The following is a 19,614-nucleotide window of genomic DNA, read 5'->3' as shown; positions in this document are numbered from 1 at the left end:
GAAATGTAACGTGAGATTGAAACTCAAAAGAATACGAACGAAAATAATATTGCATCGTTGTTACTTACATGCATCGTCTTTCAAAGAAAAAAATGAAGGGAGAGGAGAAAAAAAAAGGAAATTTCTCTCTTAAGTTACAAATGGATACGAGAAAGTTTTCTTTCGAATCGGTAAACGCGTTTATTCCTTTGCTCTTTGTCCCTCTAGCTAGATTAGAGGAAACTCCGTGACAAAGAAAGAAAATTAGAAAGGGGACCAAAAATTTTTCTAATTCTCTTTCTCTCCACACGTTTGTCTCTACTTTATTTCCCTGTAAAAAAGTTGGTCGGTAGAGAATTTCATTCGAAAAATGGAACATAGGCATACGAGCTTAATGAGTAAGAAAGAGAGAAAAAGAGAGGGAGGGAGAGAGAGAGAGAGAGAGAGAGAGAGAGAGAGAGAGAGAGAGAGAGAGAGAGAGAGAGAGAGAGAGATAGGACCAGTAAATTACAATAAAAAAAATGAGTACGATAAAACGTGGGGTTATGCTTCTCTCTCTTTCTCTTTTTCCGAAATTTTTCGGATCTTAATTGCAGGGAAATGGTGTGTAATGGCGTGAAATATTGGTTAGAAAAAGATGCTGACTCTTGTCGCAACCGAGGAAGCTTTTAATCCGGCGGTGAACCAATGTGAAAATGCTGACCCCACCGATTTCACTGCCAATCCGTTAGAAACGCAAGAGGCTCCGAAAAGAAGGCGTTTCTGAAATAGTAAACGTGAGAACAGAATAAAAGAGGTGAGAAGAGAATAGAAGAGAATAGAAGAGATGAAGACAAAGAAAAGGAAGAAGATAAAAGTGAAAAGAGATAGAGATAGACAGGCATAAAAAAAAGAGAGATAGATAGAGAAAGAGAGAGAGAGAGTGAGAGACAGAGAGACAGAGAGAGTGTAAGAGAGAACGAAAAGCGCGGGATATGCGCGGCAGGGCCGTAGCTTCGTGTCGGTATTTAGTAGGGCGCAGGCGTCAGAAAATAGGAACGAATCCTCAGTCGTTGTGCGAACCCGATACGCGCGGCTTCGCTTCACTTCGTTTCGCTTTTCATGTGGAATACTTAAACTCGACTATTCGATAGCAAACTACTTAACTTTCGCGAATCCCCTCCAACCCGATTCACGAACTTTATACGATTGTTCGATCGATACTTCGGGATACTGATACTTGAAATTGATTGAAGAAAAAAAGAAAAGAAAAGAAAAGAAAAGATTTTTCATTGTTTCGTGTTCATATCTTATTCGTTAGTTAATCGATTGATTCGATTAATTGATTAGATTTGTTTAGTTTTCATTTTTTATCGTGTCTCATTTCTGTTTCTTTTTTTTTCACGACGAACGATCTTTCCGGCCTATCGTAAAAACAACAAAATTTGAAGGGAATTATCTATCCTTGCGACTTTTTTTTTCTTATTAGTTCTTTCTAACTCGAAACACTTTTTGCAAGATTTTTTCACTCCTTGCAGCTTTTTTTCTTTTATTTTTTTTCTCTTCCCTCGTTTCGATATATCTCTATACATCTATAGACGATCTAATGAAATTAGATTTAGTTTTTTCGATGAAAAGTGTATATTAGAACGTGTTGTCCATGTTACAGGTAATATAATCAACCGTGCGTAATAGGAGATATACTGTAATTAACTCCTTTCGATAATAGATTAATCATTTCGTTGCTAAATACGTTCGAGTAATTTCAAGTGCGTCGATAATATGGGCCGATCCGTGTTAACAAATAATTAACGTGAATCCAATCGGATCTATCTTGAAAGTAATAGCCGAATCAAAATTAAATCGTGCATTGATCCATATACACGTAATAGGAAGTAACGCGTTCACGCGTATTAGCTGTATCGAAAAGGTCGAACAAGGACATCGAGCAACAAGAGCGAAAAAACAAACGAACAAACTAACAAACAAGCAAAAAAACGATAATAACAATAACAGGAACAACAACTAAGAAGAAAACTTATTGATAAAAAATACAAAGGAAACGTTTTTACAGAGGTAAGCGATCGAGTGTACTCAATAAACGAGTACGTACTTGAAATCTTTTAAAAAACCGAACTTCGAGTCGCAAAATTTCATTCTCTGAGATCTCACTCGAATGAAAAGAAAAATATAAAAAAAAAAAAAATAAAATAAAATAAAATAAAAAAGTAAAAAGGAAAAGGAACCAAAAGAAGAAAGAAAAAAAGAAAATTTGAAAGCAAAGTTAAACTTTTCCGTCTATTCGACACTTTTCATTCTGCAACAATTCCTTAAATTCGATCGATACTATTATGAGTCTGTAATAACTCGAAGTACGGTGTATAGGGATAAGGAAAAGGAAAGTTTGAAATCAGAAAAATTTATGATTGTTGGTTCGATCACACTTGGTTATACGAATTTATAGATCGAAAGGTAACTCTTTTTTCTTCAAAGCTTATAAAATTTTAGCTGGTACTAAAAAAAATATTGCTTTTTTAATATTATTAATATCGAATAATAATAATAATAATAATAATAATAATAATAATAATAATAATAATAATAATAATAATAATAATAATAATAATAATAATAATAATAATAATAATAATAATAATAATAATAATAATAATAATAATAATAATAATAATAATAATAATAATAATAAGAACGATAAGAATAATAATACATATATTTTATTACATTTTTGTTTGGATTTTATTGATTACTGAAATTACAAACAAATATTATAAAATGAAATTGTATTCGCTAAAGTAATTCCTTTTGATGATGATGTTTAAGGATTAAATTTAACTGAAGATTAACAAGACAGTAGATTCGAATTATGAAGAAATTTGGAATAAATTAGAATAACATGTTCTTCTCTTTCTCTCTCTCGCTCTCTTTCTCTATCACTCTTGTTATTAAAGTTTACACGCTGCCAAGTTAGAATGTCTGTAATTTGAAGACATCGAAAATCCTGTCGTCTCAATAGAAGTAGTTCGAAGGCATCAAAGGAAACTTAAGTTCCCTGAGTAGAGAGATTCGACTTCGACGTAGAAGTTGAATTATGGCTTTTTCATTCCTCTTCACGCCCCACCCCCACCCGCCAAATCCTCACTCTCACCCCTTACCGCTCATCCCTCACCACGACTTCCTTTCCATTTAAAAGACGTTTAGAATCCTCACAGCACGTAAGGGTCACACAGAGGGTTGCTCAAGCAGTGTGGCCAAGAAGAAAAATGAAGTGTTCGAGTCTAAGTGGAATGAGGATGAGAGATATGAGAAATTATCGATCACTAAAAAGCAAATATGGGTTCGAAAGGGTAGAGATTCTTTGTCGTGACGTGAAAAGCAAAATGAAAGAACGACCGTGACAAATTTCTTTGGGACGAGTCACGAGTCAGAAGGAGGAGGAGGAGAAACGAGCAAGCAAGCAACCAAGGAAAGCACAAGCCAACGTATGCAGATTTATTACTCGTGAGAGAAGAAGAGTAAGTAGAAGTGGAATAAGAAAAAAAAGAAAAGAAAAGAAAAGAAAAAAAAAAATATTTTAAGTAGTCGTGCTTGCCGCCACCTCAGAGGTTGCTTGGAGCTATCAAAAACGTTCTTAGTTCGTGGATAAAGACGTCAAGATATATCGCGATGGTACGTTGTAACATCGTAGATTAACGTGGGAATTTTTCTAACGACGTTCCGTACGATACGTGCCGTGACTGGAGAGCCAAGAAGAAAATATCTCTCTGCAACTGCAATTGTAACTGCTACTGCTACTGCAACTGTAACTGTAACTGTAACTGCTACTGCGGTACGACGAACGAAGCTCGGGAAAAATAATGGGTAGTCCAATTACGTATGGACCAGCGCCACATTTTCGTTGAAAATAATGTTGAAAGTACCTACCTCGTTACACTAACGAAAGAATAGGAAAAGAAGAGTGCAATCAAGAACTTACTTGTAGATTTTTAATCGTCATAGTAATCAACGAGTTAACTGCCGTAGAAATCGTTAACGAGTTCGGTATAGTCTAACGGTTAAAAGAAAACCTACCACGATTTTACAACCCCTCTCTCTAATTATTCTCTCAACTTACTGCGGCACTTTTAATTAGACATTCATTGTACATTTCCGGTCATAAAGTTTACTACTGTTACATTTATCCTAACTTTAATGAATGAATATTATTTGACATTCGCAAGATTCGACTGAAGTTCTTATGTCTTTATTTTCTTTTTCTTTCTCTTCTTTTTTCCCTTTTTTTTTTTATTATTTTATTCGATTGAATTGGCCGATAAGTGATGTCGGAACTTTTTACATATTTTTTTATCTATATGAATAATGAACAATATTGTGTAATAATTTGCATCGAACAAATATTTGATATCTCATCTCTGAATAAATAATACTATATAGTACTTTTTTTGTATCGAAATTTTTTTTATTTTATACGTGAATAATGAGAAAGAATATATCTTAATGAAAATAAATTTCAATATATTTTATATCTAAATAAACGACAGTAGTATTTTTTATCAGAAATTTTGACGTTATTTTATTGATCGATTAAATACTTTTCTATTTTTTTTTCTTTTTTTTTTTTAATAGACCATTTTAAGAACAAACGTTATACAAATTTATATTTCCACAATATTTTCACGTGCATATCGACATAAACTCATGTATCCGTTGTAAATTTCATAACGATCGATCCTCAAACCATTTTACGTTACTTGACAGAGAAAAAAGAGGCCGCGAAATATAAATGATTTGACCCGAAAGTGTCGTTCGATTTAATAACCGTCCGACATTCGCTACGTGACTAGATTTCTCTTCCTCTCTCTTTCTCTTTCTCTCTCTCTCTCTCTCTCTCTCTCTCTCTTCCTCTCACAAAAATTCTCTCAACGGGGCGATACCAATTGCGTCGAACATTCATTTTAACCAATTTTTTTTTACATATATATATATATATAAAAAAGAAAGAAAACAAAATAAAAAAAGAAAAATACATAACTTCTATATCTTCTTTTATATGCCAATTTTCTCGTTAAACAAAAGTATATCTCACAAATCCATTGAAATTCGCAAAAAACAAATCGTACTACAAGTAACAAATAATTTTAATAATCATGCTCTGCGTGAATTCTCTTGTCTCATTTGAAATTATAATCAAGAAACAGATAGAGATAGAAATAGAGATAGACATAGAGATAGAGATAGAAATAGAAATAGAGATAATATGTGTGTGCGTATTCAGTATTTGTGTGTTTATATATATATATATACATATACATATACATATACATATACATACATATATATATATATATATATATATATATATATATATATATATATATATACATATACAAACATGTAAGTTACGCAAGGAAACATTCGTCAACATGCAAATGTAACGTGTGCAAATTTCACTTGTACGATGTTACGTGAAATCACCTGACGACATTTTACATGAGAAATGTTCAACGTAAGTAAGAGCGAAATCTATATATTCACGTTACTCGATGCATAAGCTATATGGAACAAGAAAAAAGAGTGTGAGAGAGAAAGATTGAATTCGAACCAGTATCATCTTCAACATAAAAGCGGGACAAAGCTAAATGTAAAATAAATGGGGTTTCTAAACCCTTCACATATCCTCCTTTCTTCTATCCCTTCGTCAATTTTCATTGAATATTCGCTCGAGTAACGAACATTTAACAGCTATCATCGACTGAGTAATCCCTTCTAACGCTATATCGTTCGTCTCTCGTCACAGAAACGAGAGACGCAAAGTAAACAGCTTAATTCTCCGTCCGTCTTCCTTAGAATTTAATTACACGTTGAATTCGCCTCGACCGCGAACTATTGCTATTTTCATCATTTAAAAGGGCAACTACTCTTTGATACTGTACGTATTACGTGCAGAAGACTAATTAGTCCTTTATTTAAGAACAAAAGTTAACGATCGTCGTTTCAACCGATTTGCATTATACGGAAATAGATGCGGAGAAAATTTATTGAGAAAAAATGTTTATTCGTCGCATCCAAATGGTAATATTTCAAATGTAAAAAACGACAGAACGAGTGTATAAATTATGATAAAAAATTCATACTGATAACGTACGTCATATGAAAATATAAAAAAATATGTACTTGTGGCAACAAATTTTTTTTTCGTTATATCGAAATAAAAAGGTTTCATGTAATAATTCAGCAAAGGAATAAGTATAAATAAAAAAGAAAAAGAAAACAAACAAACAAAACCGTAACAAAAATATATATTATGTTCTACGTAAACGTGAGTATTATTTTATAGGGATTCTGATATCTACAGAAAAATAAGGAACATCGAATATTTATTTCCAATGTTTTATAATAAAAAGAAGTAAAATAAATAAATAAATAAATAAATAAATAAATAAATAAATACATAGTAATACAAGAATAAAACAAATTTCAAAACAATTCTAAAATAAAATTGAAGAAAATTGAACAAAACAAAAAAGTATATATATACATTATATAAAAAAATGAAAACAAAAAAAAAAAGAAAATATTCCAGTCACATCTGCGTCGACTTTCAGAATCCTTGAATTTTGGATCCCTAGCAGTTTTCTATCGAATACGAAGAAAACTCACGATCAGAAGGTACCAGAAGATAAAGAAGAGAGAGAGAGAGAAAAGAAAGAAAAAAGGAAAGAAAAAAAAAAGAGAAAAAGAGAGAGTTTGGGAAACAAAACATGGAGGGTCCACGGAAATCTTGTGGATCTTGCTCGCATTACTTTTTCTTCTTCTTCTTCTTGAAACGGCCAGTCGGGGTTTAGAACGTGGCGACCACAGTTAGAGGATAGCTCGACCGTAGGAAATTTGAATATAAAACTCCAGACGAGAGCCTTTTCCTTTTCCTTTTCCTATTCTTTTCTTCTTTTCTTCTTCTTCTTCTTCTTGTTCGTCGTCGTTTGGTGTAGACCTTACTCCTTCCCCTCCCCCACCCCTCTTCAGCCACCCCCTACTAGTCTTTCTTTTCTTTTCTCTTTCATACTTTCTCGACCTTCTATGCAACGCAAAGAAATGCAAGTTTTGCAGTGGAAAGTCGTAAAAAGTCGCGACTCACCCCTTCCCGCGCCCACCCCACTCGAAAAGAATCGCACACTCGACTTCTCGACGTCTCGACATCTGCGCTTCGAATTGCGTTCCTTTTCCCTCTTCTATCTTATATCCCTCCTCTCCTATCGTCCCTCATCTAGTCATCCCTCTCACCCCCTTCTTCCTTTCTCTCTCTCACACACACCTCTCTTTAGCGGGTTAACTCAATGAATATTCGAAGAGACTTTTCATTCCTTCGTTCAATGACGATCGTTCAGAAATTCACCTGTTAACAGCATACCGACGTTGAATTTATTCCAAATATTTCAATACGTCGTTAGAATCGTTAAAAGGATCGTCATTAACATAAGAAGAACGAATCACAGATCCGTCCTTATTCGGGTTTAACGTGTAATACTTAAGTACGTCGAATTGTTTCAAAAGAGCAAACGGAGAATAACTTGCACGTTCCTCCATTCGATTTTCTGAACTTGTATGAATCCGCCGCAACTATGCGTGCCGTAGTCTCTCCCCAGCAAGTTGCTGTACTAACTCGTCGTTTCCTGCCGGAGGACTCCTCATTTGTCCAATAACCCACGAAGTGGAATATTCCATTTCCTCGAGTTTCGTACTTCTCTCTCTCTCTCTCCATCTCTATCTCTATCTCTATCTATTTCATCTCTATTTCTATCTCTATCTCTGTCTATCTATCTATCTATCTCTCTTTCTCTCTCTCTTCATCTCTCTCGAGCCGCGAACAGGGCTGGTCCAAGCGCAGTACAGGTTATCCCTTAGCTCAGCCACACCAAAACGAGATCCTTTCTAATAGAAGAAGGGTATATACCAGAGAATCTAGATCGTATACCTCACACGGTATCCTCAACGGACTATCTTCCACAGTCACTGACCGACTATCCAAAAACCACACCGCTGGGAGAACTATGTCCTAGATAACACTCTTCGATCTCACCGTGAATGAGAATCGATCCTATCGCAGCTTTGAAGCTTCGACGTTTAATAAACGAGAACTTCTACGAAAACTTGTTCTTCTTCTTTTTCTTCTTCTTTTCTTGTTTTAAAATTTTCTTCGATAGAACGAAATTGGAAGGAGATAAATGAGAATTTTCATCGAATGAATAATATTCTTTTGCATATTTCTTTTAACGAATAACTTTCCTCACGTTATATTCTTGTTTCGGAACATTAATGATAATAATGATAATGGATCCGCATAAAACGTTCATACGTTACTACTCATAAACGACGTTATCACCCTTTCGATCTATTAGAGGGGGATATGCGGAACAAATGGTAAGCCACGTGTCTCTACCTACGTACGAAACTTTAGCAATCCCTAAGGAAAGGTAAACGGAATCGGAGATTTTTATCTTTCTCAAATGATTACCATAAATAGTTTACGAACGATCATATGTTATGTACATGATTTTATATATATATATATATAATTTTGCCACGATAAGATTCTTTCTTTTCTTCGCGCGAGATATGTAATAACTTAAGATAAATTTACATTTACTGACTCAAACGAAATTGATATCGTGCTAAAGAAACAAGACTAACCAAGCGTTAACTGAGTATCTTCGTAAATGTAAATTTATCAAAGTCTCGCGAAACCTCCTGCATGGAATTTACTCAAAGTCGAAGCGTCGATTCTACGACGTACCTTATTACAGGTACTGAATCAATGTCCTGCTAACTCAGCACACGGATCCCATGGCAAATATCTTCGTGGTCCATTACGGAACATCTCGTTGGTTCTCGTAAAGGGAAATAAACCATGTACGGTTGACCTATCTGGTTTTTACGACGAAATTCAACTTTTATTTACTAATTTATTTTCTTCTTAGAGATAGTGACCAACCGGCTTTACTATTTCGAATTCGTTTGTTGGAATTCATTGGTGAAAATAGTTATTTTCTAAATTAAACGTATACACGCTAGCACGATTGTATCTACGTACATGTAAACTTTTCATCGGTCCGATCAAAGCAACTTTTTATACTACATATTTTCCTTTGATTTCCAATCAGATTTATCTGATAGAATTCCCAAAAGGAAAGGCAAATCTCTGGAATCGATTTAACTAGGTCATCAATGATACATTTTAAATCCACATTTGCAATTTATTTCGTTATCTCTGAAAACCATAACCAAATTACTTCAATAAATATTTGATAATCTCACTGATATACCGAAATAACATGGTACAGACAATAAATACGTATTACATACACGTACACGTGTATATGTATATATATATATATATATATATATATATATATATATATATATATATATTAACTAATCATGGATCTATCATCATAATTATCAAATAGAAATCTTCCCATTTAGAATTAGAAGTACGATGTATAGAATAAGAGATATATATCTCTTAAAACGATGGGAGAACGCGATCGTAATCGTAAGAATTGATGAACCTGGTAGAATCCGTGAGAAAGAGAGAGAGAGAGAGAGAGAGAGAAAGAGGTAGAATAGAAAGTTCCAAGTAGAACTTTGTGTTCACAGAGGGAGTTAACCAGGACGATCATTAGCATAGCTGGGGGTGAGTTTCGGTTAATTCCGTGGTTAGCACCCAGTGCCACCTCGTTACGGACACCCTCGAAAGTGCTTCCCCATTTTCGGAGAGTCCTCGGGGACTTCGCGTACTTTTACTGGATGCGTATCGTCCTTGTGGCAACTTAAATGGAACCAACTCGATATACATATGTATTTTGGTATATCTATGTACTTACGCGCATACATATGTATCGTTAACCAACCCATTACCTTCAACTTTAGACCTGGGACCATTTTCCTTTTTCACCTTCACGGTGAATACTCTATATTTCTTTTTCTTTCCTTTTTTTTTCTTTTTTCTTTCTTTCTTTCTTTCTTTCTTTCTTTTTTTTTTTTGAAGCTTCATCTATCTTTTCACTCATTCTCTCTCTCTCTCTCTCTCTCTCTCTCTCTCTCTCTTTCTCTTTCGAATTCATACGAGACATACGACGTTTTACCTAATTTTAGAAATATCCTTTCCTATAAATTATTATTTAACGTTTAAAAGATGATATTAGTATGGAAATATAATTGTCCTGAAGGTAATTATGAATATACTTTATATGAGTGAATATATAGATCCAGAAATGGGAGTAGATCGAATGCAAAGTTTAATCGTACTTATATAAGCATCTATTTGCCATGCGGGCATCGAGTAAACATAGATTGTACTATTATAGGTAACCACATGAATACGTATGTATGTACCTAGACATATCTATATATGTGTGAAATTTTGACGAGATAATTGAAGATACGTATATCGCTACGTTGTAATCGCTCTTCTTTCATATTCTAGAAGAGAAGAAAATGATTGAAAATGAAAAATGTCGAAGAATTCGAAGAAATAATCAACGAGTCTGATTATTCGAACGTATTTTCATAGATTCGTCAAAATTCATGGCTATGGGAGCAAGAAAAAGTACTTGGAATATCGTGGAGGAAAATAAATGAAAATTTCACAGATGTTACGTCGAAAAACGGACACGTACATAGATACATATAATCTACGATGTTTCCAATTACAGTTGGTCAGAATTTCGTTAACAAGTCGGAGCATATTCCGTACATCTGTTCACCGGGAGAATCTCTATGTAACGTCAAGCTGACCTTATTAGAAATTCCGCTTGTATCCAGGTAACCAATGAAATCAGCAACAACGATACCACCGTCTGTGTCATACCTTTTCTATTGCTATTGCATATATCTTTGTCCGACTTTTCATACGTACCGTGTAATTTTTAACGAATATAACATTTTCGTTCGACTAAACATTAAATATATTACTGTTATTATATTCACAAGATTAATCATTACTTTCGATTATTATAATCGCGATAACGACGTTAAATCTCCAATAATTTTCTATTTTAGAATTCGTGATAGTAACACCCATGGATACAGATAGTAACAGATCGTAACATCGCAGACGGAAATAATTAGTCCATCATTAGAGCGCAAAGCTTCGTAGGAAGTTCTGGAAGTAAACAGCTTCTCACATTTCCATTCGATTTCACATCGTTAAATACAAATATCAGAATCGGTAATTGTAATATTATGCAGAGTAGTTCGAAACTTTCTCTATGTTCATAAAAATCAATTACTTTTTAAATTCATTTTCCCTTTTTTCCCGATTTGTTATCTCGATAACAAAGTTAGATCGATGTAATCCACTCGGTTTATATTTTTAAATTCATGATGCTAGTCGTTATACATTTATACACGTCGCAGTATCGCAGATGGAAATTATTGGTCCATCATAATAGAACGAAGCTTCCTTGAAGTAAACAGCATCTCGCATTTCCATTCGATTTCACATTGCTATCGGAATCAATAATTGTAATATTATACGGATTGACTGAAAACTTTCTAAATGATAGTAAAAATCAATTACTTTACAGGCCGATCTTTCTTACAAATTGTGAAACTACAAGCTTGGTAACTTTTAATTCAATTTATATTTATAAGGGAATGATTTGATTCGTTATCATGATAACAAACGTTAGATCGATGTAATCCACTCGGTTTATATTGTAAAATTCACGATGCTAGTAGATATACGTTGATACACGTCGCAGCATCCCAGTTGGAAACGATTAGTCCATTATTACCGAATAAAGTCTTCCTAGGAAATCCTGGAAGTGAATACCTCGTTAAATTTTTATTTGATTTCATATAGTTTGATACAAGTTTTAGAATCGAGATAATCGCAATATAGTACAGGTTGCTTCAAATCTACTAGATAAAAGAACATAAATACATATATCATTATTACAGATTATTCCATTATATCTACTAGATGATCGTAAAGATCAATCATTATATTTTTTAGATCAACTTCTCTATTTTCTATTGGTTCCAAAAATACAACTTGGTAACTTGTGAAGCATAGTTTGTGAACTTTTGACCCAGTCTATATTTACAAGGAATAGATTTAATTTGTTATCACGACGTTAGATCGATGTAATCCACTCGGTTGGTGTTTTAAAATTTATGATACTAATAGACGTATATTGATATATGTCCCAACATTCCAGACGGAAATGATTGGTCCATCATTATCGAATAAAGGTTCGTAGGAAATCCTGGAAGTAAACTGGTTTGTAACCGGTAATCCGTTCGGATTGAGCTCGTCTCGTATAGTACGTTTGTCCATCTCGATAATGGATATCGAGTCAGGATACACAAAGCGTTCAATGACCGGTCGTGGCACGTTACGTGGAAAGAGGAGTAGGAGACTCGTACTCTACTACTCGTTGAAGAAGAGAGGAGAGGGATGAAGAGAAGAGAGAAAATAGTGTACACCGATACCGACCGCTAACCGAGCGAATCATCGGTAGACCCGATCGATCGATCGTCGATGCATCGTAGGGACATTCGTCCTATATCCGTTTGTTGAACATTTTTAAAAACGAACTTTCGAATAATTGGCTCGCCGGATAAAAAAGCTTTCAGCCGCCATTTTTCTAAACCTTACAATCAATCTATTCTACCGAAAATCAGCGATTTTTTGTATTTCTTTTTTTGTCTCTTTTTTCGTTTTCATTTTCTGTGTTTTATTTTCTTTTTTTTTCTTCTTTGTTTTCTCGTCTCCATATATTCTCTCGAAAATAAAGCCGAAAATAAATTTTCCCTTCTCAAAATTCGTCGCGATTGCATATTGACAGCGTATAATTTCGACGAGAAATTTATTAGATATTCGACGGTTTTGTATGTATATATATATATGTACGTATGTATGTATAATACGTATGGTATGTACCTAGCCATTGTTTGTGCCGATGCAAAGTAAAATTCGAATTTTCCATTCGATAGGAAACTACCCAATGCGGATTATCGAAGTAGATCTAAATTAGAGTCTTTATCGCATGTCGGAGTTTAAAGAACGTCATTTCTTATGTTTTTCTTCCTTTTCTTTCTTTCTTTCTTTTTTTTTCTTTCTCTCTTTTTCTCTTTCTCTTTCTCTCATTCTTTCTCTCTCTCTCTCTCTCTCTCTCTCTCTCTCTCTCTCTCTCTCTCTCTCTCTCTCTTTCTATAGCCAGCTTAACCCTCTAGTACCTAAGGTAGTACCTAAGTTTCAACTGCGAGTTACTTTGAAATAGCCACTTTGAACGTAACTCTTCTTTTACATAGCCGCGATAAAACTCGAAAGTAGTATGATAATCAGATGCAAATGATCAGTACCTAGTGTCCAACGTTTCAATTTGCTACGCAACTTTCTTAACAATCATCTTTATGTGTGTGGGTGTGTGTATATATATATATATGCATTAGAAGAAAGTAATTTAACTGATGATCGTTAGAAACGCTAAAAAAAAGAACATCAATTCTTTTTATGTAATTACAACGTAACATTTTTCACAACTCATTTGCATTCTCTTTCTTTCTCTCTCCCTCTCTCTTTATCTCTCGTTAAAATCCTTTCGAATATCGTATTTTCCATTTTTCGTTGTTGTAGTGATTATTTATATACGAGAGAGAGAGAAAAATAAAAAAAAAGAATAAGTTATCGTTTTACTGGTTCATTAAAAATATAGTTCATTGAAAAAGCAGATTACGTTTCTGGTTTCTTTTTTTGTTTCTTTTTTGTCTATTATTTTGTTTTCTTTTATTATCCTTTTCTTTTCTTCTTTATCAAGATTTAAGAAAATATTTATGTTGGGCACACACACACAAACAAATACACACACGTTTCCTCTTATAAAATGTAATTTGGCGAAATGGTTGGTCGTAGTTGCTCGTTATCGTGGCAAGCTGTTGCACTACGGTTAAGAGGCTGTGATTCGAGTCGTACGGTAAACTCGCTGCACAATAATGTTCATTTTTATGTTTGCCGTATTATTATCTTGCGGTTAACAAGTAGCATAACATGGTATAACATAATAAAGTAAAAATATGAATTTCACTATTATTTGGACTATTAAACTTTACCACGAAATTCTCCTTTTTAATTAATCGATCTTGCTTGTTAAGTAGGAAGGAAAAGATAAAAAGAAAAATCAAAAGAAATTGAATTCGAATAATAGAAATCTATTATTGCTTCGATCTAAATTTCATTGATAAAACGAAACATATCCAAACACATTTAACTATCTTTCGATTTGCTCATAGAAAATGCAACGTTTGCTTCTTCGACTTTGCAGCAAGGAAAGAATTCAGGATGACTCTCTTGACTATAAAAAGAAAGAATAGGACAGAGAGAGAGAGAGAGAGGAAAGAGATAAAGAGATAGATAGAGATAGAGAAAAAGAGTGAGAAAAAGAGAAAGAGAGAGAGAGAGACTGACAGAAAAGTAGAATTGACTCGAACTCACGAGACGTTGTCGAGGATGTTTGAATGGGGAACACACGATCCGCGTTTACACGCGCTAGAGAAAAGCATATCCGACAAATCATGACACCTGTTCCAATGGAGAAAGACTTATCTTACCTGTTTTATATACATTACATTTCGTTCGCTGAGAATCGTAACATTATGCGTCCAATTTCTGATCTATAATATATCTCGTTAAAGAATATTCGGAGAAATATATTATTTTAAATTCCGACTAATGTATAAATATGTAGTATTTATGAAACATACATGTATCTATGAATCGTTTAAATATTTAGTTTTTTTTTTTTTACAGACATTCATTCATATAGGTACATCCATTCATTCATCATTTAATTTCGTTTCATTGATAAATTTATAATACGATTTTGAAGTATTGATGAAACCTCCGGATTTTTTTTTTTTTTATTTTCTCTCATTCATTATTTCATTGAAGTCTATATTAAATGACACTTAAATTACTTTGTAAAACATTAATGAAACGTTTGAATATTTTCTATGTATATGTATATTAATTTCTCATTCATCATTTCATTGATAACTGTATATTATGTGTTACTTAAAATACTTAAAAAAAAAAAAAAATAATAATAAAAATCCTATGAAACAAATAAACCTAATAAAACATTTAGACACACACATATATATTTTATTGTGTATATAGTACGCGATATTAGAAACACGTGTTTTCAAGCAAACAAAGATGAAACATTATATATCGATATTTTGTAACATCGGAAAATCCAGCATCCAACGACAGAAATGTCGACACGAGCTTCGAAATTTTGACAGACGATATTTCGATAGTAACCACTAAACTCTTCCTGGTTCAAACCAACCGTAAGCCATAAGTTACGCGAACTAACTGCTCATACGCGAGCTCATGTTTTAGCGCTTTCAAGTTTTATGCATCGCACCGGACTGTTTTCTCGATAGAGACGAAATTTACGAGCGAGTTCTCTCTCTCTCTCTCTCTCTCTCTCTCTCTCTCTCTCTCTCTCTCTCTCTCTCTCTCTCTCTCTCTCTCTTTGTCTAACTATATACTTTCGTTTCCATATTTCGTATTATTACGCATAGATCTTTTAAATCGAATACTACGTTAGCAATAATATTAAGAGTCAATATTGAAAACAATATTTCGTTGGAAAAAAATTTATTACTAGTCGATAGAAAAAAGGAAACTTACGCGAATTCTTTCAATGATAATGTGAAATATTTATTAAGAAAAAAAAAAAATAGAAAGAGAAAAAGAAAGAGAGAGAGAGAGAGTTATGAAGAAATTATATGGGTCGCCATTAACGTTCGTCAAAATTTTTTTAGGACAATAAGCTGGAGTTATAACATGTCAATTCATCTCTACGATCTAATAGCTTCTACTAGCAATTCTCTCTCTCTCTCTCTCTCTCTCTCTCTCTCTCTCTCTCTCTCTTTTTCTCTCTTTTTTAAATTCATGTTACAACGATACATAACGCCTCAATTTTTGCTACGGACATTTTTACGATATTCAATTTTCGCGTTGAATTAAATATATCGAAGACAAGTAGACGATACGTTTCGTTAACTATTACTATGAACGACAAATAACACGTTAAATGGAATTGTAAATATACTTTATTAAATCTTTTCACATAAAAATTTTTTTTCATCAATCGTTAAATTAATTCGAATATGGTTACGAGTCATTTAAACGGAAAAGGAAATAAAAGAAGAAAATAATAGAACAATTCATTCGATAAATATTTCCGTAATCAATTCTTTTATTTTTTAATTAAAGTCAGGTATCTAAATACATGAATATTATTTTAAATCGAATGAAACGAATGTTTTTTTGTCCTTTATCGATGCGTAACAATTTTACTCGTCAACATTGTAGTTATTTCTATATACAAACTTTTCTCTTCCTTTTTTTTCTTTTACCTTTTACCTTTTTTTTTTTTTTAATTTCAATTTCACTTTTTAAACGACACAATTCATTTTGTACAATATATAAATCACAATATCTAAATTCTTTTTAATAAACGCGAATATATTATTTCCAACGAAATGAATGTTTTTCTTTATCGATGTAATTCCGCTCGACAACATCAAAAGAGCTTTACGAATATATTTAAATGAAGGCCCTTTGACGAGAGAGAAAAAGAGACAGAGAGAAAGAGAAAGAGAGAGAGAGAGAGAGAGAGAGAGAGAGCCCTTAGACCAACGCCAGAATATCTCGATTTTAATTAAAATTCGCGAACGGCGAGGCTGATAGTTAACAGGCAACGAGCGTTCTAATCGCTTAATGCGCCGAGCACGACACGTTTACGCGCATTTTTATGCGTCCATTAAAGGTCTCGCCCATTTCCGCTGTTTCGACTATCGCGCGCAATATTTTATCGTGGAACCGTGCTGGTGGCCTTTGCAAAAAGAGAGAGAGAGAGAGAAAGAGAGAAGGGAAAAAAAAGAAGAACCGAAAAAAAAGCAAGAGTACAATAAATCCATTCACTTACGGGCTTTTAACGTTACGTAAAATATGTTCTCTGCCTATGACCGGACGCACGTGACGTTTAATCTGAAATTATTGGTTCTTACTACGAATTCGAATAATTTTCTAACTAAAAAGTATATTTAATATAGTATATTTAATAATCCACCAATTATATTTTTCTTATTTTTTCTTTTCTTTTTTTTTTTATATGTATATGTATATAGAAAATCCAAAATAAAAAGCTGTGATAATGTTGAAAGCATTTTAAGTATTGTATATACGTGAATGGGGGATAAATTTCTTCTGTTCTTTTTTTCTAGTTGACCTCGAAATAAATTTCATCAGCGATAACGATCATTGTAATGTTAATAATATCCCAGTTCTAACACTTTCTCTCTATCTTTCTCTCTTTCCCTATCTCTTTCTCTCTTTCTCTCTCTCTCTCTCTCTCTCTCTCTTTCAACGAAAGGATAACGATAACGATAACGGTTACGATAACGTACACCAAGATATATTTCGGCGCGATTTTGTGCACATATATTCACTCGAGAAAGTACGCCTTAAAGGGAATTACCGATACTGTATCTAAAACCTCTAGAGAACTCTCAGGGACGTACTTATCGTTGAACGATCGTTAAAAGACGAGAAGATAAAAATTTGTCTCCGTTTTGCGACAATGTTGTTTTTATCGTGAGAAGAGGCTACTTATTTTTCTTTTTTCTCTTTCTCGTTTTCTAATCGTATTCGTTTCTTTTTATTTTCTTTCCAGGACGGTCAAATGAAATTTCGGCCATTTCGTAGATCGACGTAATAATTAATTTAAATCGAAGACCGTCTTAAAAAAAAAAAAGAAAAGAAGAAGAAAATGTCCGGTCAAATCCAATTTCAAATCAATGATTGATATAAAAAAAAAATGGAAGGTCGCTCGTTGATTGATTAAAAAGTTAGGTCGTTATATATTTATATCCACGTTCGAGATTCCTCATTCTCTTTTCTTATCTGTTCCATCGTGAACGTGTCGCGTTTCGTGTCACGACATTCTGTCACTGTTATCGACCTACTTTTGAAGCATGAACCAAGCTAAGAAGGGGTCATTTAACATGTTGCATTACATCCTGTGTGACAGGATTACAAGACAGAAGAGGTCGGTTATTAATTCGACGTATGTATATGTATATGATATAGGTATATTCATCGATGTATTTTCCATGTCCATGACGGAACAGAACGGATATGACACGAATAGTTCGAGCAAACAAAACGTTTAGCGTGGTGTGAATTTAAAAGGGAATCGAATAGATTATATCGATAATGAAGAGAATCGAGAACCACCGTACAAATAATTAAGACACGAATTTCCGTGAGATAATGTAAACTTCAATTGCACGAAACCAGTAACTTAACAAAGACGTAAACGTATTTACACGTACACACAGTAGATATGAACAGAGGGATTGTTGTGTGGTGATACGTGATCTAGGTATCACAAACATTTATTATATAAATGCGTTATATCTGTAAGATGATTTACCTATCGATATATTCTATTCTTAGAATATGTCGATTAGAATACATTTAGTCTAACTCCTTTCTCTCTCCCTCTCTCTCTCTCTCCTTCTCTGTCTCTCGCTATTTCTATCTCTCCCTCTATCCCTATTTCTCTCTCCTTGCATTCGATTGGGGTCGAACACTTGGATTTCACATGATATATAATGCAACCCTTTCGTATGGATCGGAATGCAAAGGAGCTTAAAATAAACGTACATATTCGGAAAAATCAGCATTCGAATTTAGGCTACCGACAATATTGGTCTTTTTTAAAATCGATCTTCATTCTTGAAAATTGTGGGACCTGTTGTACAGTGCTCTGTTGTTTATTACATTGTATATTATTATACTATGTACTAGTTGTTATAATATTAGTAATATCAAAGAGAGAGAGAGAGAGAGAGAGAGAGAAAAGTAATAATAATATACAATATAGTACATAGAAACTTCATATAACACGATTAATTTGTTCTACGTTGTATCGAAACTGTGTTAAACGAAACCGTACTGTATGAAAGTTGTCCAAGTTTAAATCGTGCTATATGGAAACCGTGTTGTAATAATATCATGTTAGCAAGAACCATCAGTAAATTTTTCATCGTGTTTTTTTTTCTTTTTGAGGTATCATGTTACAAGAGTTTTCAGTCTACCAACGTAATATCATTATATAGAATAGTATATAATCTAAAAATAATATATCTAATTATAGTAACTAGAATATAGTAACGTTATATATTTTTTTATCGATAGTATCGATGGTTTAGAGTTTTTAAAACGTTTCGGATGTTATTAAGGAACAAAAGTTGGACAAATTCGTAGGTATAATCCAACGTAAAAAATATAATAGAATAATCTTGAAAATGTATAACAGTTTATAAAAGAAGTTTCTTGTTTATCCTTTTGACCGTAATCCGTAGAACTCTCCTGTATAACACGTAGGTATGTATCTATAGCAAAGCCGACCACAACGGCAGACGTCGAGTTTGGTATTACAGGCTCTAAATCCTGTAGATCCTAAATCCTAATCGTGTATCTCGGGGACGAGGTTTCTGCGATGTATCCTTCGTTATATCGTTTCACGAACGAACACAACCACCTATACTATA

The 19,614-nt window shown here is 33.4% G+C and overlaps 1 protein-coding gene across 6 annotated transcripts in view; it reads left to right on the top strand.

Moving 5' to 3' along the window:
• The first annotated feature begins 1,023 nt into the window (after positions 1-1,023).
• LOC127071721 (uncharacterized) overlaps positions 1,024-19,614 on the top strand; it is a 61,509-nt gene continuing 42,918 nt past the window's right edge. For 2 of the 6 annotated variants that reach the window (XM_051011296.1, XM_051011293.1), the window contains exon 1: positions 1,024-2,034. The gene's annotated coding sequence lies outside the window, so the exon portion shown is untranslated. The remainder of the gene's footprint in view (positions 2,035-19,614) is intronic. The other 4 variants (XM_051011298.1, XM_051011294.1, XM_051011297.1 and 1 more) reach the window with 4 other exon arrangements.

The sequence above is a fragment of the Vespula vulgaris genome, chromosome 23, assembly GCF_905475345.1.
Source record: "Vespula vulgaris chromosome 23, iyVesVulg1.1, whole genome shotgun sequence".
In the NCBI taxonomy this organism is placed as follows: domain Eukaryota; kingdom Metazoa; phylum Arthropoda; class Insecta; order Hymenoptera; family Vespidae; genus Vespula; species Vespula vulgaris.
Note: the sequence above shows the minus strand (reverse complement) of the source record. Positions and strands in the feature narration are given on the sequence as shown.